The 18900-nt window shown below is 36.3% G+C and overlaps 1 long non-coding RNA gene across 1 annotated transcript in view; it reads left to right on the top strand.

The window, feature by feature from the left end:
- Positions 1–18900, top strand: part of LOC112132611 (uncharacterized) — a 90402-nt gene that overhangs the window by 37292 nt on the left and 34210 nt on the right. Inside the window, exon 2 of the long non-coding RNA XR_010139268.1 lies at positions 17703–17991. This is a non-coding gene — a long non-coding RNA (uncharacterized LOC112132611). The remainder of the gene's footprint in view (positions 1–17702; positions 17992–18900) is intronic.

Raw genomic sequence — 18900 nt, 5'->3', positions numbered from 1 at the left:
AATTTTCTCCCATTCTGTAGGTTGCCTGTTCACTCCGATGGTAGTTTCTTTTGTTGTGCAGGAGCTCTTTAGTTTAATTAGATCCCATTTGTCAATTTTGGCTTTTGTTGCCATTGCTTTTGGTGTTTTAGACATGAAGTCCTTGCCCATGCCTATGTCCTCAATGGTATTGCCTAGGTTTTCTTCTAGGGTTTTTATGGTTTCAGGTCCAACATTTAAGTCTTTAATCCATCTTGAATTAATTTTTGTATAAGGTGTAAGGAAGGGATCCAGTTTCAGCTTTCTACATATGGCTAGCCAGTTTTCCCAGCACCATTTATTAAATAGGGAATCCTTTCCCCATTTCTTGTTTTTGTCAGGTTTGTCAAAGATCAGATGGCTGTAGATGTGTGGTATTATTTCTGAGGGCTCTGTTCTATTCCATTGGTTTATATCTCTGTTTTGGTAACAGTACCGTGCTGTTTTGGTTACTGTAGCCTTGTAGTATAGTTTGAAGTCAGGTAGCGTGATGCCTCCAGCTTTGTTCTTTTGGCTTAGGATTGTCTTGGCAATGCAGGCTCTTTTTTGGTTCCATATGAACTTTAAATTAGTTTTTTCCAATTCTGTGAAGAAAGTCATTGGTAGCTTGATGGGGATGGCATTGAATCTGTAAATTACCTTGGGAAGGATGGCCATTTTCACGATATTGATTCTTCCTACCCATGAGCATGGAATATTCTTCCATTTGTTTGTATCCTCTTATTTCATTGAGCAGTGGTTTGTAGTTCTCCTTGAAGAGGTCCTTCACATCCCTTGTAAGTTGGATTCCTAGGTATTTTATTATCTTTGTTGCAATTGTGAATGGGAGTTCACTCATGATTTGGCTCTCTGTTTGTCTGTTATTGGTGTATAAGAATGCTTGTGATTTTTCCTCATTGATTTTGTATGCTGAGACTTTGCTGAAGTTGCCTATCAGCTTAAGGAGATTTTGGGCTGAGACGATGGGGTTTTCTAGATATACAAATCAAGTCATCTACCTGAAAGTGACGGGGAGAATGGAACCAAGTTGGAAAACACTCTGCAGGATATTATCCAGGAGAACTTCCTCAATCTAGCAAGGCAGGTCAACATTCAAATTCAGGAAATACAGAGAACGCCACAAAGATACTCCTCGAGAAGAGCAACTCCAAGACATATAATTGCCAGATTCACCAAAGTTGAAATGAAGGAAAAAATGTTAAGGGCAGCCAAAGAGAAAGGTCGTGTTACCCACAAAGGGAAGCCCATCACACTAACAGCTGATCTCTCGGCAGAAATTCTACAAGCCAAAAGAGAGTGGGGGCCAATATTCAACATTCTTAAAGAAAAGAATTTTCAACCCACAATTTCATATCCAGCCAAACTAAGCTTCATAAGTGAAGGAGAAATAAAATCCTTTACAGACAAGCAAATGCTGAGAGATTTTGTCACCACCAGGCCTGCCCTAAAAGAGCTCCTGAGGGAATCACTAAACATGGAAAGGAACAACCGGTACCAGCCACTGCAAAAACATGCCAAATTGTAAAGACCATCAAGGCTAGGAAGAAACTGCATCAACTAATGAGAATTTTAGATTTATAGAATTATTGCAAAGATAGTAAAGAGAGTTCCAGTGTATCCCACATCCAGTTTTTGCTTTTATCACTGTCTTTTAAGAGTTATTTGTATATATATTTTAGATACTAGTCCCTTACCAGACATATGTTTTGCAGCTATTTTCTCTCAGTCTGTGGTTTGCCTTTTCTTTTCTTTTTTAACTGTGTTCTAATATGCCTCTTTTTTTTTTTTTTTTTTTTTTTGTTCCAGGATACCATTCAGGATATCACATTAAATTTAATAATCATTTCTCCTTAGGCTCCTTTGGCTTTCAGTTTCTTAGACTTTTTTTTTTGCTTTAGGTGGCTTTCACAGTGTTGCTAATTATTGGTCAGGTATTTCATAGACTGTCTCCCACTTGGGATTTGTCTGATGTTTTTCTCATAATTAAATTATCGTAATTATTTTTGAGAGGAATCCCACCAAGATGTAATGTCATTCTCACAATATACTTTAAGCATGCATACTATCAGTATGACTTGCCACTCTTGATGTTAACCTTTATCACTGGGCTTGAGGTCTGTCAGGTTTCTCCACTATAAAGTTATTCCTTTTTCTCTTTTTATATAACCCTCTTTATAGCCACCATGTATATAGTTCACACTAAAGGAGTGGGAAGTTACACTCTGCCTTCTTAAGGTGGTGTATCTCTAAGGTATTAAAAATTCTTCACCATAGGAGACCTGTCCCTTTTCCCCCATTTATTTATTTATTTAATCATTTATGTATATCAGTATGGACGTATCTTGTCTATGTCATGCACTGTTCCTAGATTCAGCCATTTCTCCAAGGAGCCTTGGTTTCTTTTACACTTTTCTAATGGTATTAAAAACCAAGATCTGAGCATTACGTGTGCTCTTTGCTATTAAAGTGCCATTGTTTCCAGGTTCTTTCAGCAGACAGATCAAGGAGAAATATGTATATATATGAATCCATCTATAGAGCTGAGATCACACCACTGCACTCCAGCCTGGGTGACAGAGTGAGACTCCGTCTCAAAAAAAAAAAATTCTATCTATCGATCTATAAATATTTCTACAGGTAAACATCAGCAGATATAGCAAACTAAATATAAGTTCTTATTGATGTATCCAACTCTAATCCATTACCATATGGAACCTTCTAGTCTTCTTCCCTTGCTTATTTGAGCCTTTCATTTTAGCAGCGAGAAGTCTGATTCCAACCATTTGCCATCAATTTGCCTAATTGTTCAATTCTAGTATGCATGTTTAGTGACTTCAAAATTGCTAATCTGTACCATTAAGGGAAACAACTTTATCAGCTACAATACAGAGTACATACAATTTATTTCCCTTTAACTTTACATATTACACTCATTCCCAATGTTAAGTGGGTCAGCACCTTATTCCCTAACCACCTTCAGTGAAGTTGTTTTATAAATTTGTCATATACTTAGGATCTTTTGTCACTTTCTGCATTCCATCCTTGTATTCTCCAAACTAAATTTTTTAAAAATTTGTACCTGTTAAGGTTTATATTTTGCCATAAAATCCTATGGATTTTGATAATGCTTAATATCTTGCATTCACTACTATTGTATTATACAAAATATTTTCACCACCCTAAAAGTTCCCCTGTGTTTTATATATTCAGCTAATCCTTCTCCACCACCCACTGAACATCTGGTAACCACTGATCTGATTACCACTGCTATAGTTTTGCTTTTTTTTAGACTTTCATGTAATTGGAATAATAATATGCAATATGCATTTAAGTTTCATTTATATCTTTTCATGGCTTGATAGCTCATTGCTTTTCATTTCTGAATAATATTTCATTGTATAGTATGTCAAGTTTGTTTAATCATCTATTCAAGAAACACTTGGTTTTGCTCTGCTTTTAGTGAATAAAATTCCTATAAAAGTTTGCATACAGGTTTCTGTGAAGTTTTCAACTCATTTTTGTAAATACCTAGGAGTGCAATTGCTGGATTTTATGTTAAGCCTATGTTCAGTTTTGTAAAAACCTCTCAAAATGTCTTCCAAAGTAGTTGTACCATTTTGCATTCCCATCAGCAATCAATAAGAGTTCCTGTTGCTCCACATCCTTGCAAACATTTGGTCTTGTCAGGGTTTTGGATTTTCATCATTCTAATATGTGTCTAGTGATAGCTCATTGTTTTCTTTTTTTTTTTTTTTTTTTTTTTTTGAGACAGAGTCTTGCTCTGTCACCCAGGCTGGAGTGCAGTGGTACGATCTCGGCTCACTGCAAGCTCCGCCTCCTGAGTTCACGCCATTCTCCTGCCTCAGCCTACCGAGTAGCTGGTACTACAGGCGCCTGCCACCATGCTCGGCTAATTTTTTGTATTTTTTAGTAGAGACAGGGTTTCACCGTGTTAGCCAGGATGGTCTTGATCTCCTGACCTCGTGATCCACCCACCTCGGCCTCCCAAAGTGCTGAGATTACAGGCGTGAGCCAACGCGCCTGGCCTCATTGTTTTCTTAATTTGTAATTCCCTAATGATAAACAATGCTGAGCACCTTTTCATATGTTTATTTTCTATCTTCATATATTATTTGGTGATGTATCTATTCAGATTTTTTGCCTATTTCTAAATTGGGTTATTTGTTTTCTTTTGGTTGAGTTTTAAGAGTTATTTTTATATTTTGCACACTCATCTTTTATCAGATATATGTTATGCAAACATTTTCTCCCGGTTTTGTAGTTTGATTTTCCATTCTTTTAAGTGTCTTTTGTGAAACAGTTTTTACTATTTTTATTATGCTAAGGTATATATAATATAAAATTTCTGATTTTAGTCCCCTTTAAGTGTATAATTCAGTGACACTAATTACATCCTCAATATTGTGCAAGCATCATCACTCTCAATTTCCAAGGTTTTTATCACTCCAAACAGAAAATTTGTAACCATTAAATAATAACAGCCCATTCTGTTCTCTCTCAATCTCTGGTCAATTATATTGTATTTTCTGTCTCTATGAATTTACCTATTTCATATATTTTATATAAGTGAAATAATATAGTATTTGTCCTTTCATGTTTGACCTATTTCACTTAGCATAATATTTTCAAGATTTATTTATTTTTTCACATGTATCAAAAAATTCCTCTTTATGGTTGAGTAATATTTCATTGTATCTATGTACCACATTTTGTTCATACATTCGTCTGTTAAGGGACATAGGATTGTTTCCATCTTTTGACTATTGTGAATAATTCTGCTGTGAACATTGACATACAAGTATTTCTTTTGGCTCTTTACCTGGGGATGAAATTGCTTGGTCATATGGTAATTCTGTGTTTAACTTTTTTAGGAGTTACTATACTATTTTTTTTTTTACAGTGGTTGCACTAGTCATGTACAATTCTACCAGCAATGCACAAGGTTTCCAATTTTTCCAAATCCTTGCCAAGTGATAGTTATTTTTCATTTTTTAATTATAGTCGTCCTAGTAAGTGTGAAATGGAAACTTATTGTGGTTTTGATTTGCCTTGCCCTAAAGATTAATGGTATTGAACATCTTTTCATGTGCTTATTGGCCATTTGCACATTTGTATATCTTCTTTGGAAAATGTCTATTCAAATCCTTTGCCTGTTAAATTTTTTTGTCACTTTGTTGTTGAGTTATAGGAATTCATATCTTCTGGACAACAATACTGCATTAGATGTGATTTACAAATATTTTTTCCTATTCTGTGGGTGGGTTGTCTTTTCACTTTCTTAATACTGTCCTTTTTTTATTTTTATTTTTTGAGATATAGTCTTGCTCTGTCACGCAGGCTGGAGTGCAGTGGTGCAATCTCAGCTCACTGCAACCTTCGTCTCCCAGGTTCAAGAGATATTCCTGCCTCAGCCTTCTGAGTAGCTGGGATTACAGGTGCATGTCATCACGCCTGGCGAATATTTCATATTTTTAGTAGAGATGGGTTTTCGCTATGTTGGCCAGACTGGTCTCGAACCCCTGGCTTCAAGTGATTCACCCACCTCGGCCTCCCAGTGCTAGGATTACAGGCGCGAGCCACCACACCTGGCCAATAGTGTCCTTCGATGAACAAAAGTTTTAAATTTTCATCAAGTACAATTTATTTTTCCTTTTGTTACTTGTCTTTGTGTTATATTTAAAAATACATTGCCAAATATATAAAGGCAAATATTTCTCTATGTTTTCTTTGAAGTGCATAGTTTCAGGTCTTAAATTTAATTTAAGTCCAATGTTCTAGGTAAGTTACATTATTTTTAAATTTTTATTTTTTATTTTCGGAGACAAGGTCTCTTGAACTCCTGGGCTCAAGAGGTCCTCCCACCTCAGCCTCCCAAGCAGCTGGGACTACAGGCAGATGCCACCATTTGTGGCTAAATTTTTTAAAAAAACCTTTTTTTTATATAGACATGAGGTCTCACTATGTTGCCCAGGTTGGTCTCAAATTCCTAGGCTCAAGCTATCCTCCCACCTTCGCCTCCTGAAGTGTTGGGATTGAAGGCCTGAGCCACCACACCTGGCCTAAATTGCCTTCTAAAAAGGTGTTACCAAATGATACTCCCACCAACAGTTTATAAAAGTGTCCATTTTTCTCTCCAATGTTGGATATTATCAACTTTAAATGTTGCTAATCTAGTGGGAACAAAAAAGATATGAAATTATTTTAATTTTTATCCCCATTATTATCAAAGAGGTTAAACATCTTTTCATACATTTATTGGCAATTTGCATTTTTTTGTTCTTTTGAAATTTTTCTATTTTTTGTTATTTTATATAATATTGATTCATAGGAGCTCTTCATATATTATGAGTATTTATACTTTCTTATGTTTGTTTTACATATTGTTTCCCAATTTATAATTTGTCTTAATTTTGCTTAAGGAATCATTATTCAAAGCAAACTTTTTTAGTTTATGATGAATTTATGATAAATATTTATGATGAATTCTGGTATTTATGTTTTCAAGCCTTCTTCAGTCATAGTTATAGATATGTGTACCTATAGTTCATTTTAATACTCTTATAGTTGATAGCATGTATCTTTTATTTTGTTTTAACATTTAACTCTTTTATCCATTTGGATTTAAAAAATACATCTTGTGTGAGGCAGGAGTTTAACTTTTTTTTTTAACAAATCTTACACTGATTTTCTCAACATTGTTTTTGAAATTGTCAATTCAAAAATAATGAAAAAAATGATCATTATGTTTTTTTGTCTGCATAGAAATTCTTTATAATCTTTTGCTATAAGATTTTTGGCACCAAACCATTATAATCATATTTTATCTACAAATAAACCTAAAGATAGAAAAAATGCTTTGATAGTTTTATAATTAGAATATTTAAATGATTTTCTCAGTTTATGGCAAAATTTTTTAAGTTTCTTTTTTTTTTTTTTTTTTTTGAGACAGAATCTCGCTTTGTCACCGAGGCTGGAGTGCAATGGGGCGATCTCAGCTCACTGCAATATCTGCCTCCCGAGTTCAAGCAATTCTCCTGCCTCAGCCTCCCCAGTAGCTGGGATTACAGGCGCCTGCCACCACACCTGGCTAATTTTGTATTTTTAGTAGAGACAGGGATTTGCCATTTTGGCCAGGCTGGGCCTGAACTCCTGACCTCAGGTGATACACCCACTTCGGCCTCTCAAAGTGCCGGGATTATAGGCTGAGCCACAACACCCAGTCCTTACCAGTAATTTTAACGGTCTGGTTGTGTCCTGTATGGAAGTGTATTGTCTTTTGGAGGGGATCTGTAGTAGTTAGTGAACATGACTCTATTTGGCTTTCCTCCCAAAACTTTTATGCCAGAGTTATTTGTAGTCCCCATTTGTCAGTAGATTAAGATGTTTGTTGGAAACTACTTTATCTGAAAGATTTTTCAACCCCTTTAGGTTTGTGAAGGTTAATCACAAAACACAAAGAGTCAAGATGTTGTTATTAATTGGCTTATGAGCATGTCATTGCAAGGGTTAATATTTCTACACTGCAGGGAAAAGAAGGCTCATAATTCCAAGGCAATTAACTGAGAGGAACAGCCTGACCCAGGGAAATTCCTCTTGGCTCCTATAAAAGTTCCATGCATTTTAAAGATTGGCACCCAAAGTAGCCCGTTCTTTGGTTTTATTGTTCTGTGGAAAAGAACATTTTCTCTGATACTTTAAGTTTGAAGAATCAGTGCATATTTTAATGCCACATATGCAAAGATATCTTCCAAATTTACTTAGAACTTTAGGTAGGAGTATGACTTTTTGGGGGAGAAGGATAGAAGAGGATTCATTTAAAACAACTAGAAAATGCAGTCAATAATCAAGAATATACGTTCTTCAAAAAAAAATTCACTAGAACCTGGGAATTTTCATTGTAAGTATCTGTTGTCTTGATAACTGAAATCTGTGTTATCTGTGTTACAAAGAGTAGCAATAGATCCTTCTATAGTGAACATAAGGCATGATTTGTCTGTTTTATAAATCAAACATTTATATATTTGATTTTCTTAAGGTAAGAATTACTTGTATATGTGTCTCTGTAAACTTGGGAATGTTGATTTATTTTGTGAACACAACTAGTTATAGACAAGTCCATCTCCTTGACCTTACACTCATCTATATCAAAATTACTCTGAATTGTTTTAGAATTGAACATATCTGACTGAAAACCAAACAAACATAGGAATTAAAGAGTGTTCTTAGATTGATGAGATAATTTGCTTTAAAAAAAGATGAATTATATATTTAGGGCATTAAAAATTAAATATAATTAAATAATAATTCAGGTGGCTTTAATTGTGTGAAATTTTGAAAAACTTTTTCAAAAGACAGATACCTACTGAAATTTTTAACAAGCATTTTCTACTCTGCTTTCTCATTTCCCTGATTGTCCTTATCCACGAGTTTATGTTTTGCATGCTCTTTTCTTATTTTAGGGGCTACAAACACTGTCATGAATTAAATATGTCATCTATGGAGTATAGCTAATCTATAAGCCAATATCATGTAATGCAGCTTAACCTTGACTTTTCTTGACAGTTGTAATACAAATTGCTTTTGATTTCAATCCAATCCTCTTTGATAACCACAGTTTGCACAGTTTCTCAGAGCAAATCCTTTCTTATGATCTGAGTGATAAATTTCTAAAGCTTGTATATGTCAGGTCTTCCAGTTAGGTATGTGAAAATAATAGTAGATGTAAACTTTTTGCTTTAAAAAAAAGGCTGAATGTTTTTATGCTTTTGAACAAAGGTCAACAAAACAACAACTTAACAAAAGGCTAAGCCATCTTCAGAAACCCTACTTGTGAGAACAAGCACTCTTGCATGCATGTTCTGAGAGAATGATGTAGTGAAATGATCCTAAGTTTTAGCTCACATGGACCTTGAGGTGAATCCTAGAATCCACCTTGTATATCAAGGGAATTTTGACAGGTCATTTAACATTTTTATATCTAAGCTCATCCTAAAGTGGGGCTGAAAATACCTGTCAGAGATTGTTGTATGTAATAAAAGAATTACCAGATGGAAAGCACCTAGTGCAGTCCCTAGAATTTTTAGTTTCTAGATAATTCATTCCCTGACTAAATTTTCACTCCGGGTTTTAGATTGACACTGAGTTTTGCAGAGTTTTTCCCTACTCTGAGTTCCCAAAGTCTACTGAAACAGGATTCAGGGCCAAGCAGCACGAAGACAGGCAGCCTAACCAGGAGTGGAGAGGTAAAGGAGAAGAGAGGGGTTAGCTCTAAAGGCACAGATTGAGTTTATGAAACTTTCAAAAGAGGAAATTCAACATATTGACAGTAATCATGGGCAATTCTAAGAATCCTGACTTTTCACTATTTTATATACTCAGGTTATATGCAGAATATGGAATTTGGATTCAGAAGACCTCTTTGGGCCTCAGTTTTCTCATCTATAAATTGGCAACAAAAGTATTTCATGCTTTGTGTTCTTCATGTGGTTAATAGGACATCAAAAAATCTATTAGTGTATGAGATAAGCCTTTGAAAGTATAAAACCCAATAATAAAAAATAAATAAAATAAATAAATAAAAAAGAAAAAAAGAAAGTGTAAAACCCTGTACAGTTGTTAGCTATCATGTCTTGATCTGGATGAACTAACAATATATTGTATGCCAGAGGAGATATAAGAATTAAGACAGATCAATTACATTTAAAAATGCTACACAATCTCCAAGGAAGTAATTCTCAAGGAAGTAAATATTTTCAATCTGTAAAATCAGTTTATGTCAATCATATAAAAATTCTCATAATTCTGTAGCACACACACTCACACACAGATAATATTAATTATGAGAAACTCAGGACTTCTTAGAAAATAGAACGAGATTGTTTGAAAGAAAAACTAATGAACTGGAGTTTCATTCCTGGAGCTTATACCTATTATTAGCTTAAACATGATGTACTGAAAATTTAATAAAATTTCAAGCTGTTTCAGAAAGCTAAATAAAATGGAGAATTCTTTTTTTTTTTTTAAGGTTATTCAATCAACCTCCTAATATGGGCATAAACTCCAGTGGCTTGGACTCTGAACCATGATTCCTCAAAATAAAGCAAACAGTTCCCCATGACTTTATAGAGTGATTAAGCCATTGGAAATGCATTGCACAAAAAGCTTCATGCAGCACAACATAGAAAAGAGCTCCAGTTAATGTAACATGTGGAGAAAGACAGTGTGGATATGCACGTAACTGTTTGGAGAAGCTCCTTAACTTTAAAATCACGTATTGAAACTAGGATATATAAAAACTTCTAATGGACTTCAAATGAAGAATAATGACATAAATTAATTAGGGCTGGATAAAGAATAAAATACCACTTATTTAAAATGCATGTACTAAGAATTCAGAGGAGCAGATAGGTTACACATTTGAGGTGTTATTTCTTCAGGTTTCAAGAAAGCACTCTATTTAGAAATCAGTAGCATGTTTTGGTTACATTTGCAGAATGACAATCCACTGTTTTCTTTTTTAATTCGATTGTGATTCTAATGTTTGCTATGTCAAAGAGACTCTCAAGTGTTTTAAAAATCCTTTTATACAAACGTTTCTTTATTTGGCTCTTAATGTAGACCCAATCAAATGAAAGAGCACTGAATTTTGGGAAAGAAAAAATTAAAATAGAATGTCAGTTTAAATTATCTTAAATCTGTTGTGCTTATCAAATATTTTTTATTCATTTATATTATTTTTAGGCATCAATATGGCATTTCACATGTATACCACTGTTGAAATTTTATATTATATTACAACATATTTGCATATTATTTTAATAATGTGGGGAAAGAATAAGACAGGTGATTTACTATGAGTTAGTTTTCTTATTTTGTGTAAAGAGGAACTTTATGAAGGCCAATTTTTTTCCACAGAAACTTCTTCCTTTAAGTAGGTACAACTTGTCTGAAGTATGAATCTATCATTTAAAAAAAATAGTTCAAGCCTGTTGAAGAGGCTTTATTATTTTTACAACCTGCCCAAACAGAATTTTATATTATAGCTTTGTTACTTGTCAATAACTATATAATTCATTTAAACTTCATTACTTGTCAATAACCATATAATTCATTTAAAAGAGGAGAAGAAACTAGGCATTAAACAAATATCTTTACAGTATTTTAATTAAAATATAGCATGCTGATTTCTGACTAGGAAAATGAAGAATAAGTGCCAACAGGAGACACTTAAGAAACTGCTATTACTTCTTTCATCTTCCCAGAGAATTATCCATTTTCTGCACATCAGAACTTAGGCACATCATCTCCAATTGTTTGTGTACCTATCAATCTATCCTAAGAGAATCCTAGGTTCTCCAAGATAGAGACTATTTTATTATGTTTTATTTTTCCAGCATATTCAACATGTTGAATGCATGAATAACTGTACATATGAATGAGTATAGACATAATTTTCTTAAAGTTTAAAAAATATTTATGACCATGATTCATGGTAAAAAAATACATTTGTACATTGGGATGCAAAACAGAAGAGTGTGCATACACACACAAGAAAAAAACAAAAACAAAAGAGTTACAAATCAATATTCATCTTTACTCCATGTACCACTCTCTGGTATTTTCTATTCATATCTATTTCATTGGAAAAAATAAACTTCTCGGTGAACTAAACTGATTTTATAAATGAGTCATAAACTGTAATTTAGAAAACTAATTTGTGGAATAGAAAAACATCGAAGAATCAGCTTACCCCTAATTTAACTTAAATACAGAAAACTAGTAAATATCAGGTATATTGACACTATCCATGTCATAAAATGTCCTAGAAATAGTACAGGAAAGATTCTTGAGTGTAAATTTTTGAAGAAGGCTTCGGGGAGAAGTTTAACTCTACTTGAACCTTAGCATTTTAGAATTTTGATTATAGAGAGAAGCTGAACATTCAATGGTGTAGAAGGTAAGAACGAAAGCAAGAAAAAACAGAAATGAGTGTAAGATGAGGAGGTATGACAGCTGTAAAGATCACAGAGTCAGGCTTGGAGAGATGAAATGTATGAATACTAGACTGAGGACTTTATTAGGACCTCAAACAACATTTTCTCTTTCTTTTCTTTTCTTTCTTTCTTTTCTTTCTTCCTTCCTTCCTTTTCTTTCTTCCTTTTCTTTCTTTCTTTCTTCCTTTCCTCTCTTTCTTTCTTTCTTTTTCTTTCTTTCTTTCTTTCCTTTCTTATCACTGTAACATCAGCAAGCAAAACTTTTCCCTTTGGTCAAAAGGGATAGACAGGGAACACAATTAGCCTATTACAATATTATGAAAAAGAAGTGATAAAGATTAGGCTAATTTGGAAACAACTAAAAAAGAAGAGTAACTGATTGCTTAGGAGACCAAGCAACGTAGGGAATTAACCCTTTGCATTATAAGCTCTGCCATCTGGGAGATACTGGTAGTGATGACAGGAATAGAAAAGTTAGAAATAATGGATTGTTTGAAAGGGCTGTTTGAGTATTTTTGAGGCACTCCTTCTCTACACTAATGACTGTTTCAATACCTAGGCTTACCTTTCAACATGAGAATGTGTCATGGTTATTTTTAGCTAAAGGTTTGCAATTTTCAAGTATGCTAAACTTCAGTATTGAGGCAGACTGCTGGAAACAAGCAAACATTCTGCAAATTGGGTAAATCAGATTGCTCGTGGTATAGCTCTCTAAATCTCATGGCTTACCATCATTGAGATTCAGCATATAATCTTGATTCAAAGGAAACAAAAAAACCAGCAATCAAAAAATAGAGTAAAATAACAACAACAATAAATACATAAATTCTCAAGAAGCTAACTACATCAAGAAATCATTTTGAATACTTTACAAAACTTTCACTGAAGTTACTTATTTCATTCATTATAAAAAAATTGGCCTTAGGCATAATTTTCAAAAACTGCTTTGTTTCCATTTATTAGATTTTAGAATTTCTAACCAAGGCTGACATTATCTCCCACTACTTCTACTGCTTTCCTATTCCCAAGTCACTAAAACTAAGAAATCACAAGAGTTGCCTCTAATAGATACTTTTGGCAAAAAACCTAAATCCAACAGGTACAGAAATGTAATATAGAGCACCCTAAATCACCCAAGTCAATTCTCTATGAGCCTCAGAATATTAGTTGAGTGTTATTTTCATGACTTGTCCAATTTTTCTTTTTGGATCTCTCTATCTAGAACAATTCAGAGGTTTTATAAATAATATCTTTCTATGGTTGATTCATTTTAACACTATGATTTTATGTAAAATGGGAATGTCTGGTTTGTCATTTTAATTTTTTTCTCAGACTGAAAACACACCTTCAATGAAGATAATAGTCAGTGGAATAGGGTAAATATTAATATATACAGGATTATTATGAGTTATTAAGGTGAGTATGGCAGTCTCACACTCCAAAGAAACCAACATCTACAACTTCAGAATGTGTTCAGATGTTTATAGCATACAACATATCATAATACTTCATAATTACAAAGCACCTTTCTTGAAATAAACTCTAGTCTATTTCACGTTCTCATAGTTTCTTTGGAGTTGTTCCAAAGATACATTACTGTTTATAAGGTAAAGTGTGACACATGGCAAATTCCTACAAAATCCATCTGAATTGAAGAAAGGAGATCAAAAACTAAGCAAGCTGAGTAGTTGTCTCTGTGTGAGAAAGGCCTCTTCTGTTGTGATCTGCAGAACTAATGAAAAGAATTTTTCCAGACACCACAGCATAGGGCTGCAGTGGGTTCTGCCTGTTAGTCTGGAGGGATTATTGTTTGAAAATATCCTCGTTGAATGTCAGGAATGCCCTAAGAGTCGTTTTTCCTCCTAGGTCCTAATGGCTCTTAACTTACATTAAAATGTTTTCTGGATTTATATAAGTGCTAATAATGACAACCTTTAGAAAAAATCCTGAGTTACATGTCATGGATTATTAAAACTTTACAGGAACAATTTACTTCTGGCAGGTCAAACAAAACTGGAACTTAGTAAGCATATTACCCCAGTGCTGCCTATTAGAAATGTCTTATGAATTAGTAAAAACATCTAAAATATTATTCTTCCTAAGTGACAGCATATCTTATAAAGAACTAATTATTCAGAATTGAGTCACTTTCTCTGTTATTTGCAATGAGTTTAAGTGGTAGGAAGAGAGAGGTAGTGTTAAATATCACAGATTCCATGACCATCCAGTCACAGAAGTGGTTTAATTCTAGAAGGGTATGAAAATAGTAATAGGATTATTACCAAAATATGTTACAGGATAACAGTAAGGATCGACTGGAATTGCTTATGTAAAGTTTCTGGAACCCTTTTAGCTGGTCACAAAGTTAAGGCTGAGGTGCTCTGCATCTTCCGCATCCTGCCACAGATAATCTGTAAAATCTGCAGAGATGGTAGGTAGTAGCTCTATACTATGCTTAAAAAAAAATCGCAGTCCATCTGAAGTACAGCCACATTCTCATAAATCACAGCTGTGTTCATTATCAAAAGGATCCTCAAGTTTGAAGTAATTTCAAAGTCTGGTAGGCCTGTCTCATGAGCAGATTGAAAAAGCCACACATGTGATCTGATAACACCTGGGAGATATACTTCTGCCCTGAAATTTTTAATGGTGCTTCTTTTAGGGGAACACTTTTTATTTGAAACCTTTCTTGATACAGATAAAAGTGGGGTCGCTTTGACTGCAGAGGAGGCCCTGGAGCTCCTTCTGCTCCAGTGTCTGGGGCAGTACTGAAAAACACAGGTAGTTTTAAAAAGCGTAAAATCATTTTTGAGGTTCAGTGCCCTGCAAATAATCATTCTTTTTTGAAATTACCTGTTTATTTTCCTCAGAAACAAGATGGAAACCTACATACAAAGAGGAGCTTTCAATAGTAGAATTTCCAGTAATAAGGAGGAAATTCTCTAGCCTTTCAAAAAACAGAATAAATTAAATCTTGCTCTTTTGAAAGACCACATGTATTACTGTTTCTAAATTTTCCTAGAAAAAATAAAGCCTTTGCTTAAAAAAATACAGCATTATATAACTATGAAATCCATAGATCTTTTATACACTTGATATGTACATCAGTTCTGAGCCAAATGCACATAAATTAAACCACCATAAAATAAAATATATATATAATTATAAAAAATAATGTTATTCAGAAATAAAGTGCTATAAAAACAGGCTGAGATATTAAAGATACACCTTATTTTCATTTTCTGTCTCCTCAGGCATGGGTTAATGTGAAGGTATACACTGTTCTATTATAATTCAAAAATACTTAATAATCTTTGGAGGAAAAAAACCTACTTATTTCCACACTTGCAGATTTTTTTATTGGTAAAATTGAGAGCATATGCCACCTTTTGGGATCTAAAGTGTTGCAGTTAATAATAATTCTGTTTACCATGATAATGGCAAGCACATAACTTCACAATTTAATAGGTGGGATTTAAAAAATAGTTTTATGCGTCAGTTTATTTTTGATGAGTTTAATCTAATTGGTTGCATATTTTGTGACTTCTTTATCTATATTTAGTACTATCTTTTCCTTCCTTTTACTTTTTTTTTTTTGAGCTGGAGTCTCACCCTGTCGCCCAGGCTGGAGTGTGGTGGTGCGATCTCGGCTCACTGCAACCTCCGTCTCCCAGGTTTAGGCAATTCTCCTGCCTCTGCCTCCTGAGTAGCAGGGATTACGGGCACCCATCACCACGCCCAGCTAATTTGTGTATTTTTAGTAGACACAGGGTTTCACTGTGTTGGCCAGGCTGGTCTCAAACTCCTAACCTCGTGATGCGCCTGCTTCGGCCTCCCAAAGTGCTGGTGTGTCTGGAATTGGTGGCTTCTTGGTCTCACTGACTTCAAGAATGAAGCCGTGGACCCTCGCAGTGAGCGTTACAGCTCTTAAGTGGTGTGTCTGGAGTTTGCTCCTTCTGATGTTTGGATGTGTTCAGAGTTTCTTCCTTCTGGTGGGTTCGAGGTCTCGCTGGCTCAGGAGTGAAGCTGCAGACCTTTGCAGTGAGTGTTACAGCTCTTAAATTGGCGCGTCTGGAGTTGTTCTTTCCTCCCAGTGGGCTCGTGGTCTCACTGGCTTCAGGAGTGAAGCTGCAGACCTTTGCGGTGAGTGTTACAGCTCATAAAAGCACTGTGGACCCAAAAAGTGAGCAGTAGCAAGATTTACTGCAAAGAGCGAAACAACAAAGCTTCCACAGTGTGGAAAGGGTACGGAGCCGGTTGCCACTGCTGGCTCCGGCAGACTGCTTTTATTCTCTTATCTGGCCCCACCCACATCCTGCTGATTGGTAGAGCCTAGTGGTCTGTTTTGACAGAGCGCTGATTGGTGTGTTTACAATCCCTGAGCTAGACACAAAGGTTCTCCACCTCCCCACTAGATTAACTAGATACAGAGTGTGGACACAAAGGTTCTCCAAGGCCCCACCAGAGTAGCTAGATACAGAGTGTGGATAGGTGCATTCACAAACCCTGAGCTAGACACAGGGTGCTGATTGGTGTGTTTACAAACCTTGAGCTAGATACAGAGTGCCGATTGGTGTATTTACAATCCCTGAGCTAGACATAAAGGTTCTCCAAGGTCCCACCAGAGTAGCTAGATACAGAGCGTCCATTGGTGCATTCACAAACCCTGAGCTAGACACAAGGTGCTGATTGGTGTATTTACAATCCCTGAGCTGGACATAAATGTTCTGCAAGTCCCCACCAGACTCAGGAGCCCAGCTGGCTTCACCCAGTGTATCCCGCACTGGGGCTGCAGGTGGAGCTGCGTGCCAGTCCCGGTGCTGTGTGCCCGCACTCCTCAGCCCTTGGGTGGTCGATGGGACTGGGCACCGTGGAGCAGGGGGTGGCGCTTGTCCCGGAGGCTGGGGCCGCACAGGAGCCCATGGAGGGGGTGGGAGGGTCAGGCATGGCGGGCTGCAGGTCCTGAGCCCTGCTCCGCGGGAAGGCAGCTAAGGCCCGGTGAGAAATCGAGCGCAGCGCCAGGTGGGCTGGCACTGCTGGGGGACCCAGTACACCCTCTGCAGCCGCTGGCCCGGGTGCTAAGCCCCTCATTGCCGGGGGCGGCAGGGCCTGCCGGCCGGCTGCTCCAACTGCGGGGCCTGCTAAGCCCACGCCCACCCGGAACTCCAGCTGGCCCGCAAGCGCGGCGCGCAGCCCAAGTTCCCGCTAGCGCCTCTCCCTCCACACCTCCCTGCAAGCTGAGGGAGCCGGCTCTGGCCTTGGCCAGCCCAGAAAGGGGCTCCCACAGTGCAGTGGTGGGCTGAAGGGCTCCTCAAGTGCCGCCAAAGTGGGAGCCCAAGCAGAGGAGTCGCCGAGAGCGAGTGAGGGCTGTGAGGACTGCCAGCACGCTGTCACCTCTCACTGGGATTACAAGCGTGAGCCACCTTGGCCAGTCAGTGCTATCTTTTCAAGGTTTGTTTTTGTTTTTGTTTTTCAGTCAGTAAACTTGGACTTTGCACTTCTAACTAACTTGATACAGCTCCAGACAAAGCTAAGAGTCTAGGTAAACAGTCAGTCCAGTTGCAGATTGTGTCAGAAAAATGACTTTGGCAACTCATGTAGAGACTATGCTCAGGTTCCCGTGTCCATAAAAATTGATATAATAACACTCATTCCCCTTTTATTTTGCAGACATCATAAAGATAAATAAGATAATTAAAGGAACCCAAATATATGGGCATAAACATATAAACCTGAGGTAGGACTATTATTATAATGGTGATAAACAATGAGCATATTCAAAAGCTAAGTAATTAATACAAACTGTCCAAGACCATTTTTAAATATTGCATGCATATGGAAACTTGGAAAGCAAGAAGGAATCACAAGCTGGGCCACTGGGAAAGTTTGAGAGCCCTAATCCTGCCAGAGGCACTGCAGGGTGTAGTCACTTGCAACACTCCTGTCTGACAACTCCCAGGTAAGCAGAGATTTGCCTCTTTCCCACCAGCCTGTGCTAAGAAAGTTTTCCCTGCTATTTAAAAACAGGCATGGTTCCTCCCACTTCTGGTAGGCGCAAAGGCCAGAGGCCTAATAGGACAAATAACCTTTCCTTCTCCGACCCCAGAAAATATCCACATTAATTGGAATTGGATATTGAAATGTACCACTTTTGAATACATCTAAAACTTGCAGCCTCTGGTTTCATTATGAGTCAGATGGCAAATGGGAAAGACAGTGGGTGGGTCCTGAAACAAGGCTTTGAATGTTTTCTGCGTCTTTGTGAGCAGCTAGGCTTTCTACTGCTGGTACCATTAAAGTTGAATATAAAACTGTCATTTAAAGAAAAAGTGCTAGAGCATCTCTTTCCTTCCCGGCTGTATTTGGGATCCATTGACCCTTCCACAGAGAAGTCTCCTTTGAAGTCCCCTTTGTGACTAGGTTTCTCTCCCAATTATTTTCTTCTTCTTCAGCTTTGAATTTATTCTTGTTCATACTTAGTTGCAATTTTTCATTTATCTGGAGGATTATTTGATTAGTGCCTTCCTTGCCAACTGGAGAGTAAGTTAGAGTAAATCAGGGGCTATATTTATTTTTACTAGGGCTGCCGTATGTATCACAAACAAGTAAACAAATAAAAAATTACAGGACACTCAGCTAAATTTGAATTTCAGATAAACATAGAATAATTTTTAGTACAAGAATGCTGTTTATCTAAAATTCAAATTTAACTGGGAATCCTGTATTTTATCTGGCAACATTTTTAGTCACAGTTTACCTTCAGGGCTTATCATAGTATTAAGAATATTGTAAGAGTTCAATTAAAATGTCTTGAATGGATGAATGCCAGATTGCAAGGAGGAAGGAAAGTATCATAACATTTTAGACA

Source organism: Pongo abelii, chromosome 2 (assembly GCF_028885655.2).
Source record: "Pongo abelii isolate AG06213 chromosome 2, NHGRI_mPonAbe1-v2.0_pri, whole genome shotgun sequence".
Taxonomy (NCBI): Eukaryota; Metazoa; Chordata; class Mammalia; order Primates; family Hominidae; genus Pongo; species Pongo abelii.
Note: the sequence above shows the minus strand (reverse complement) of the source record. Positions and strands in the feature narration are given on the sequence as shown.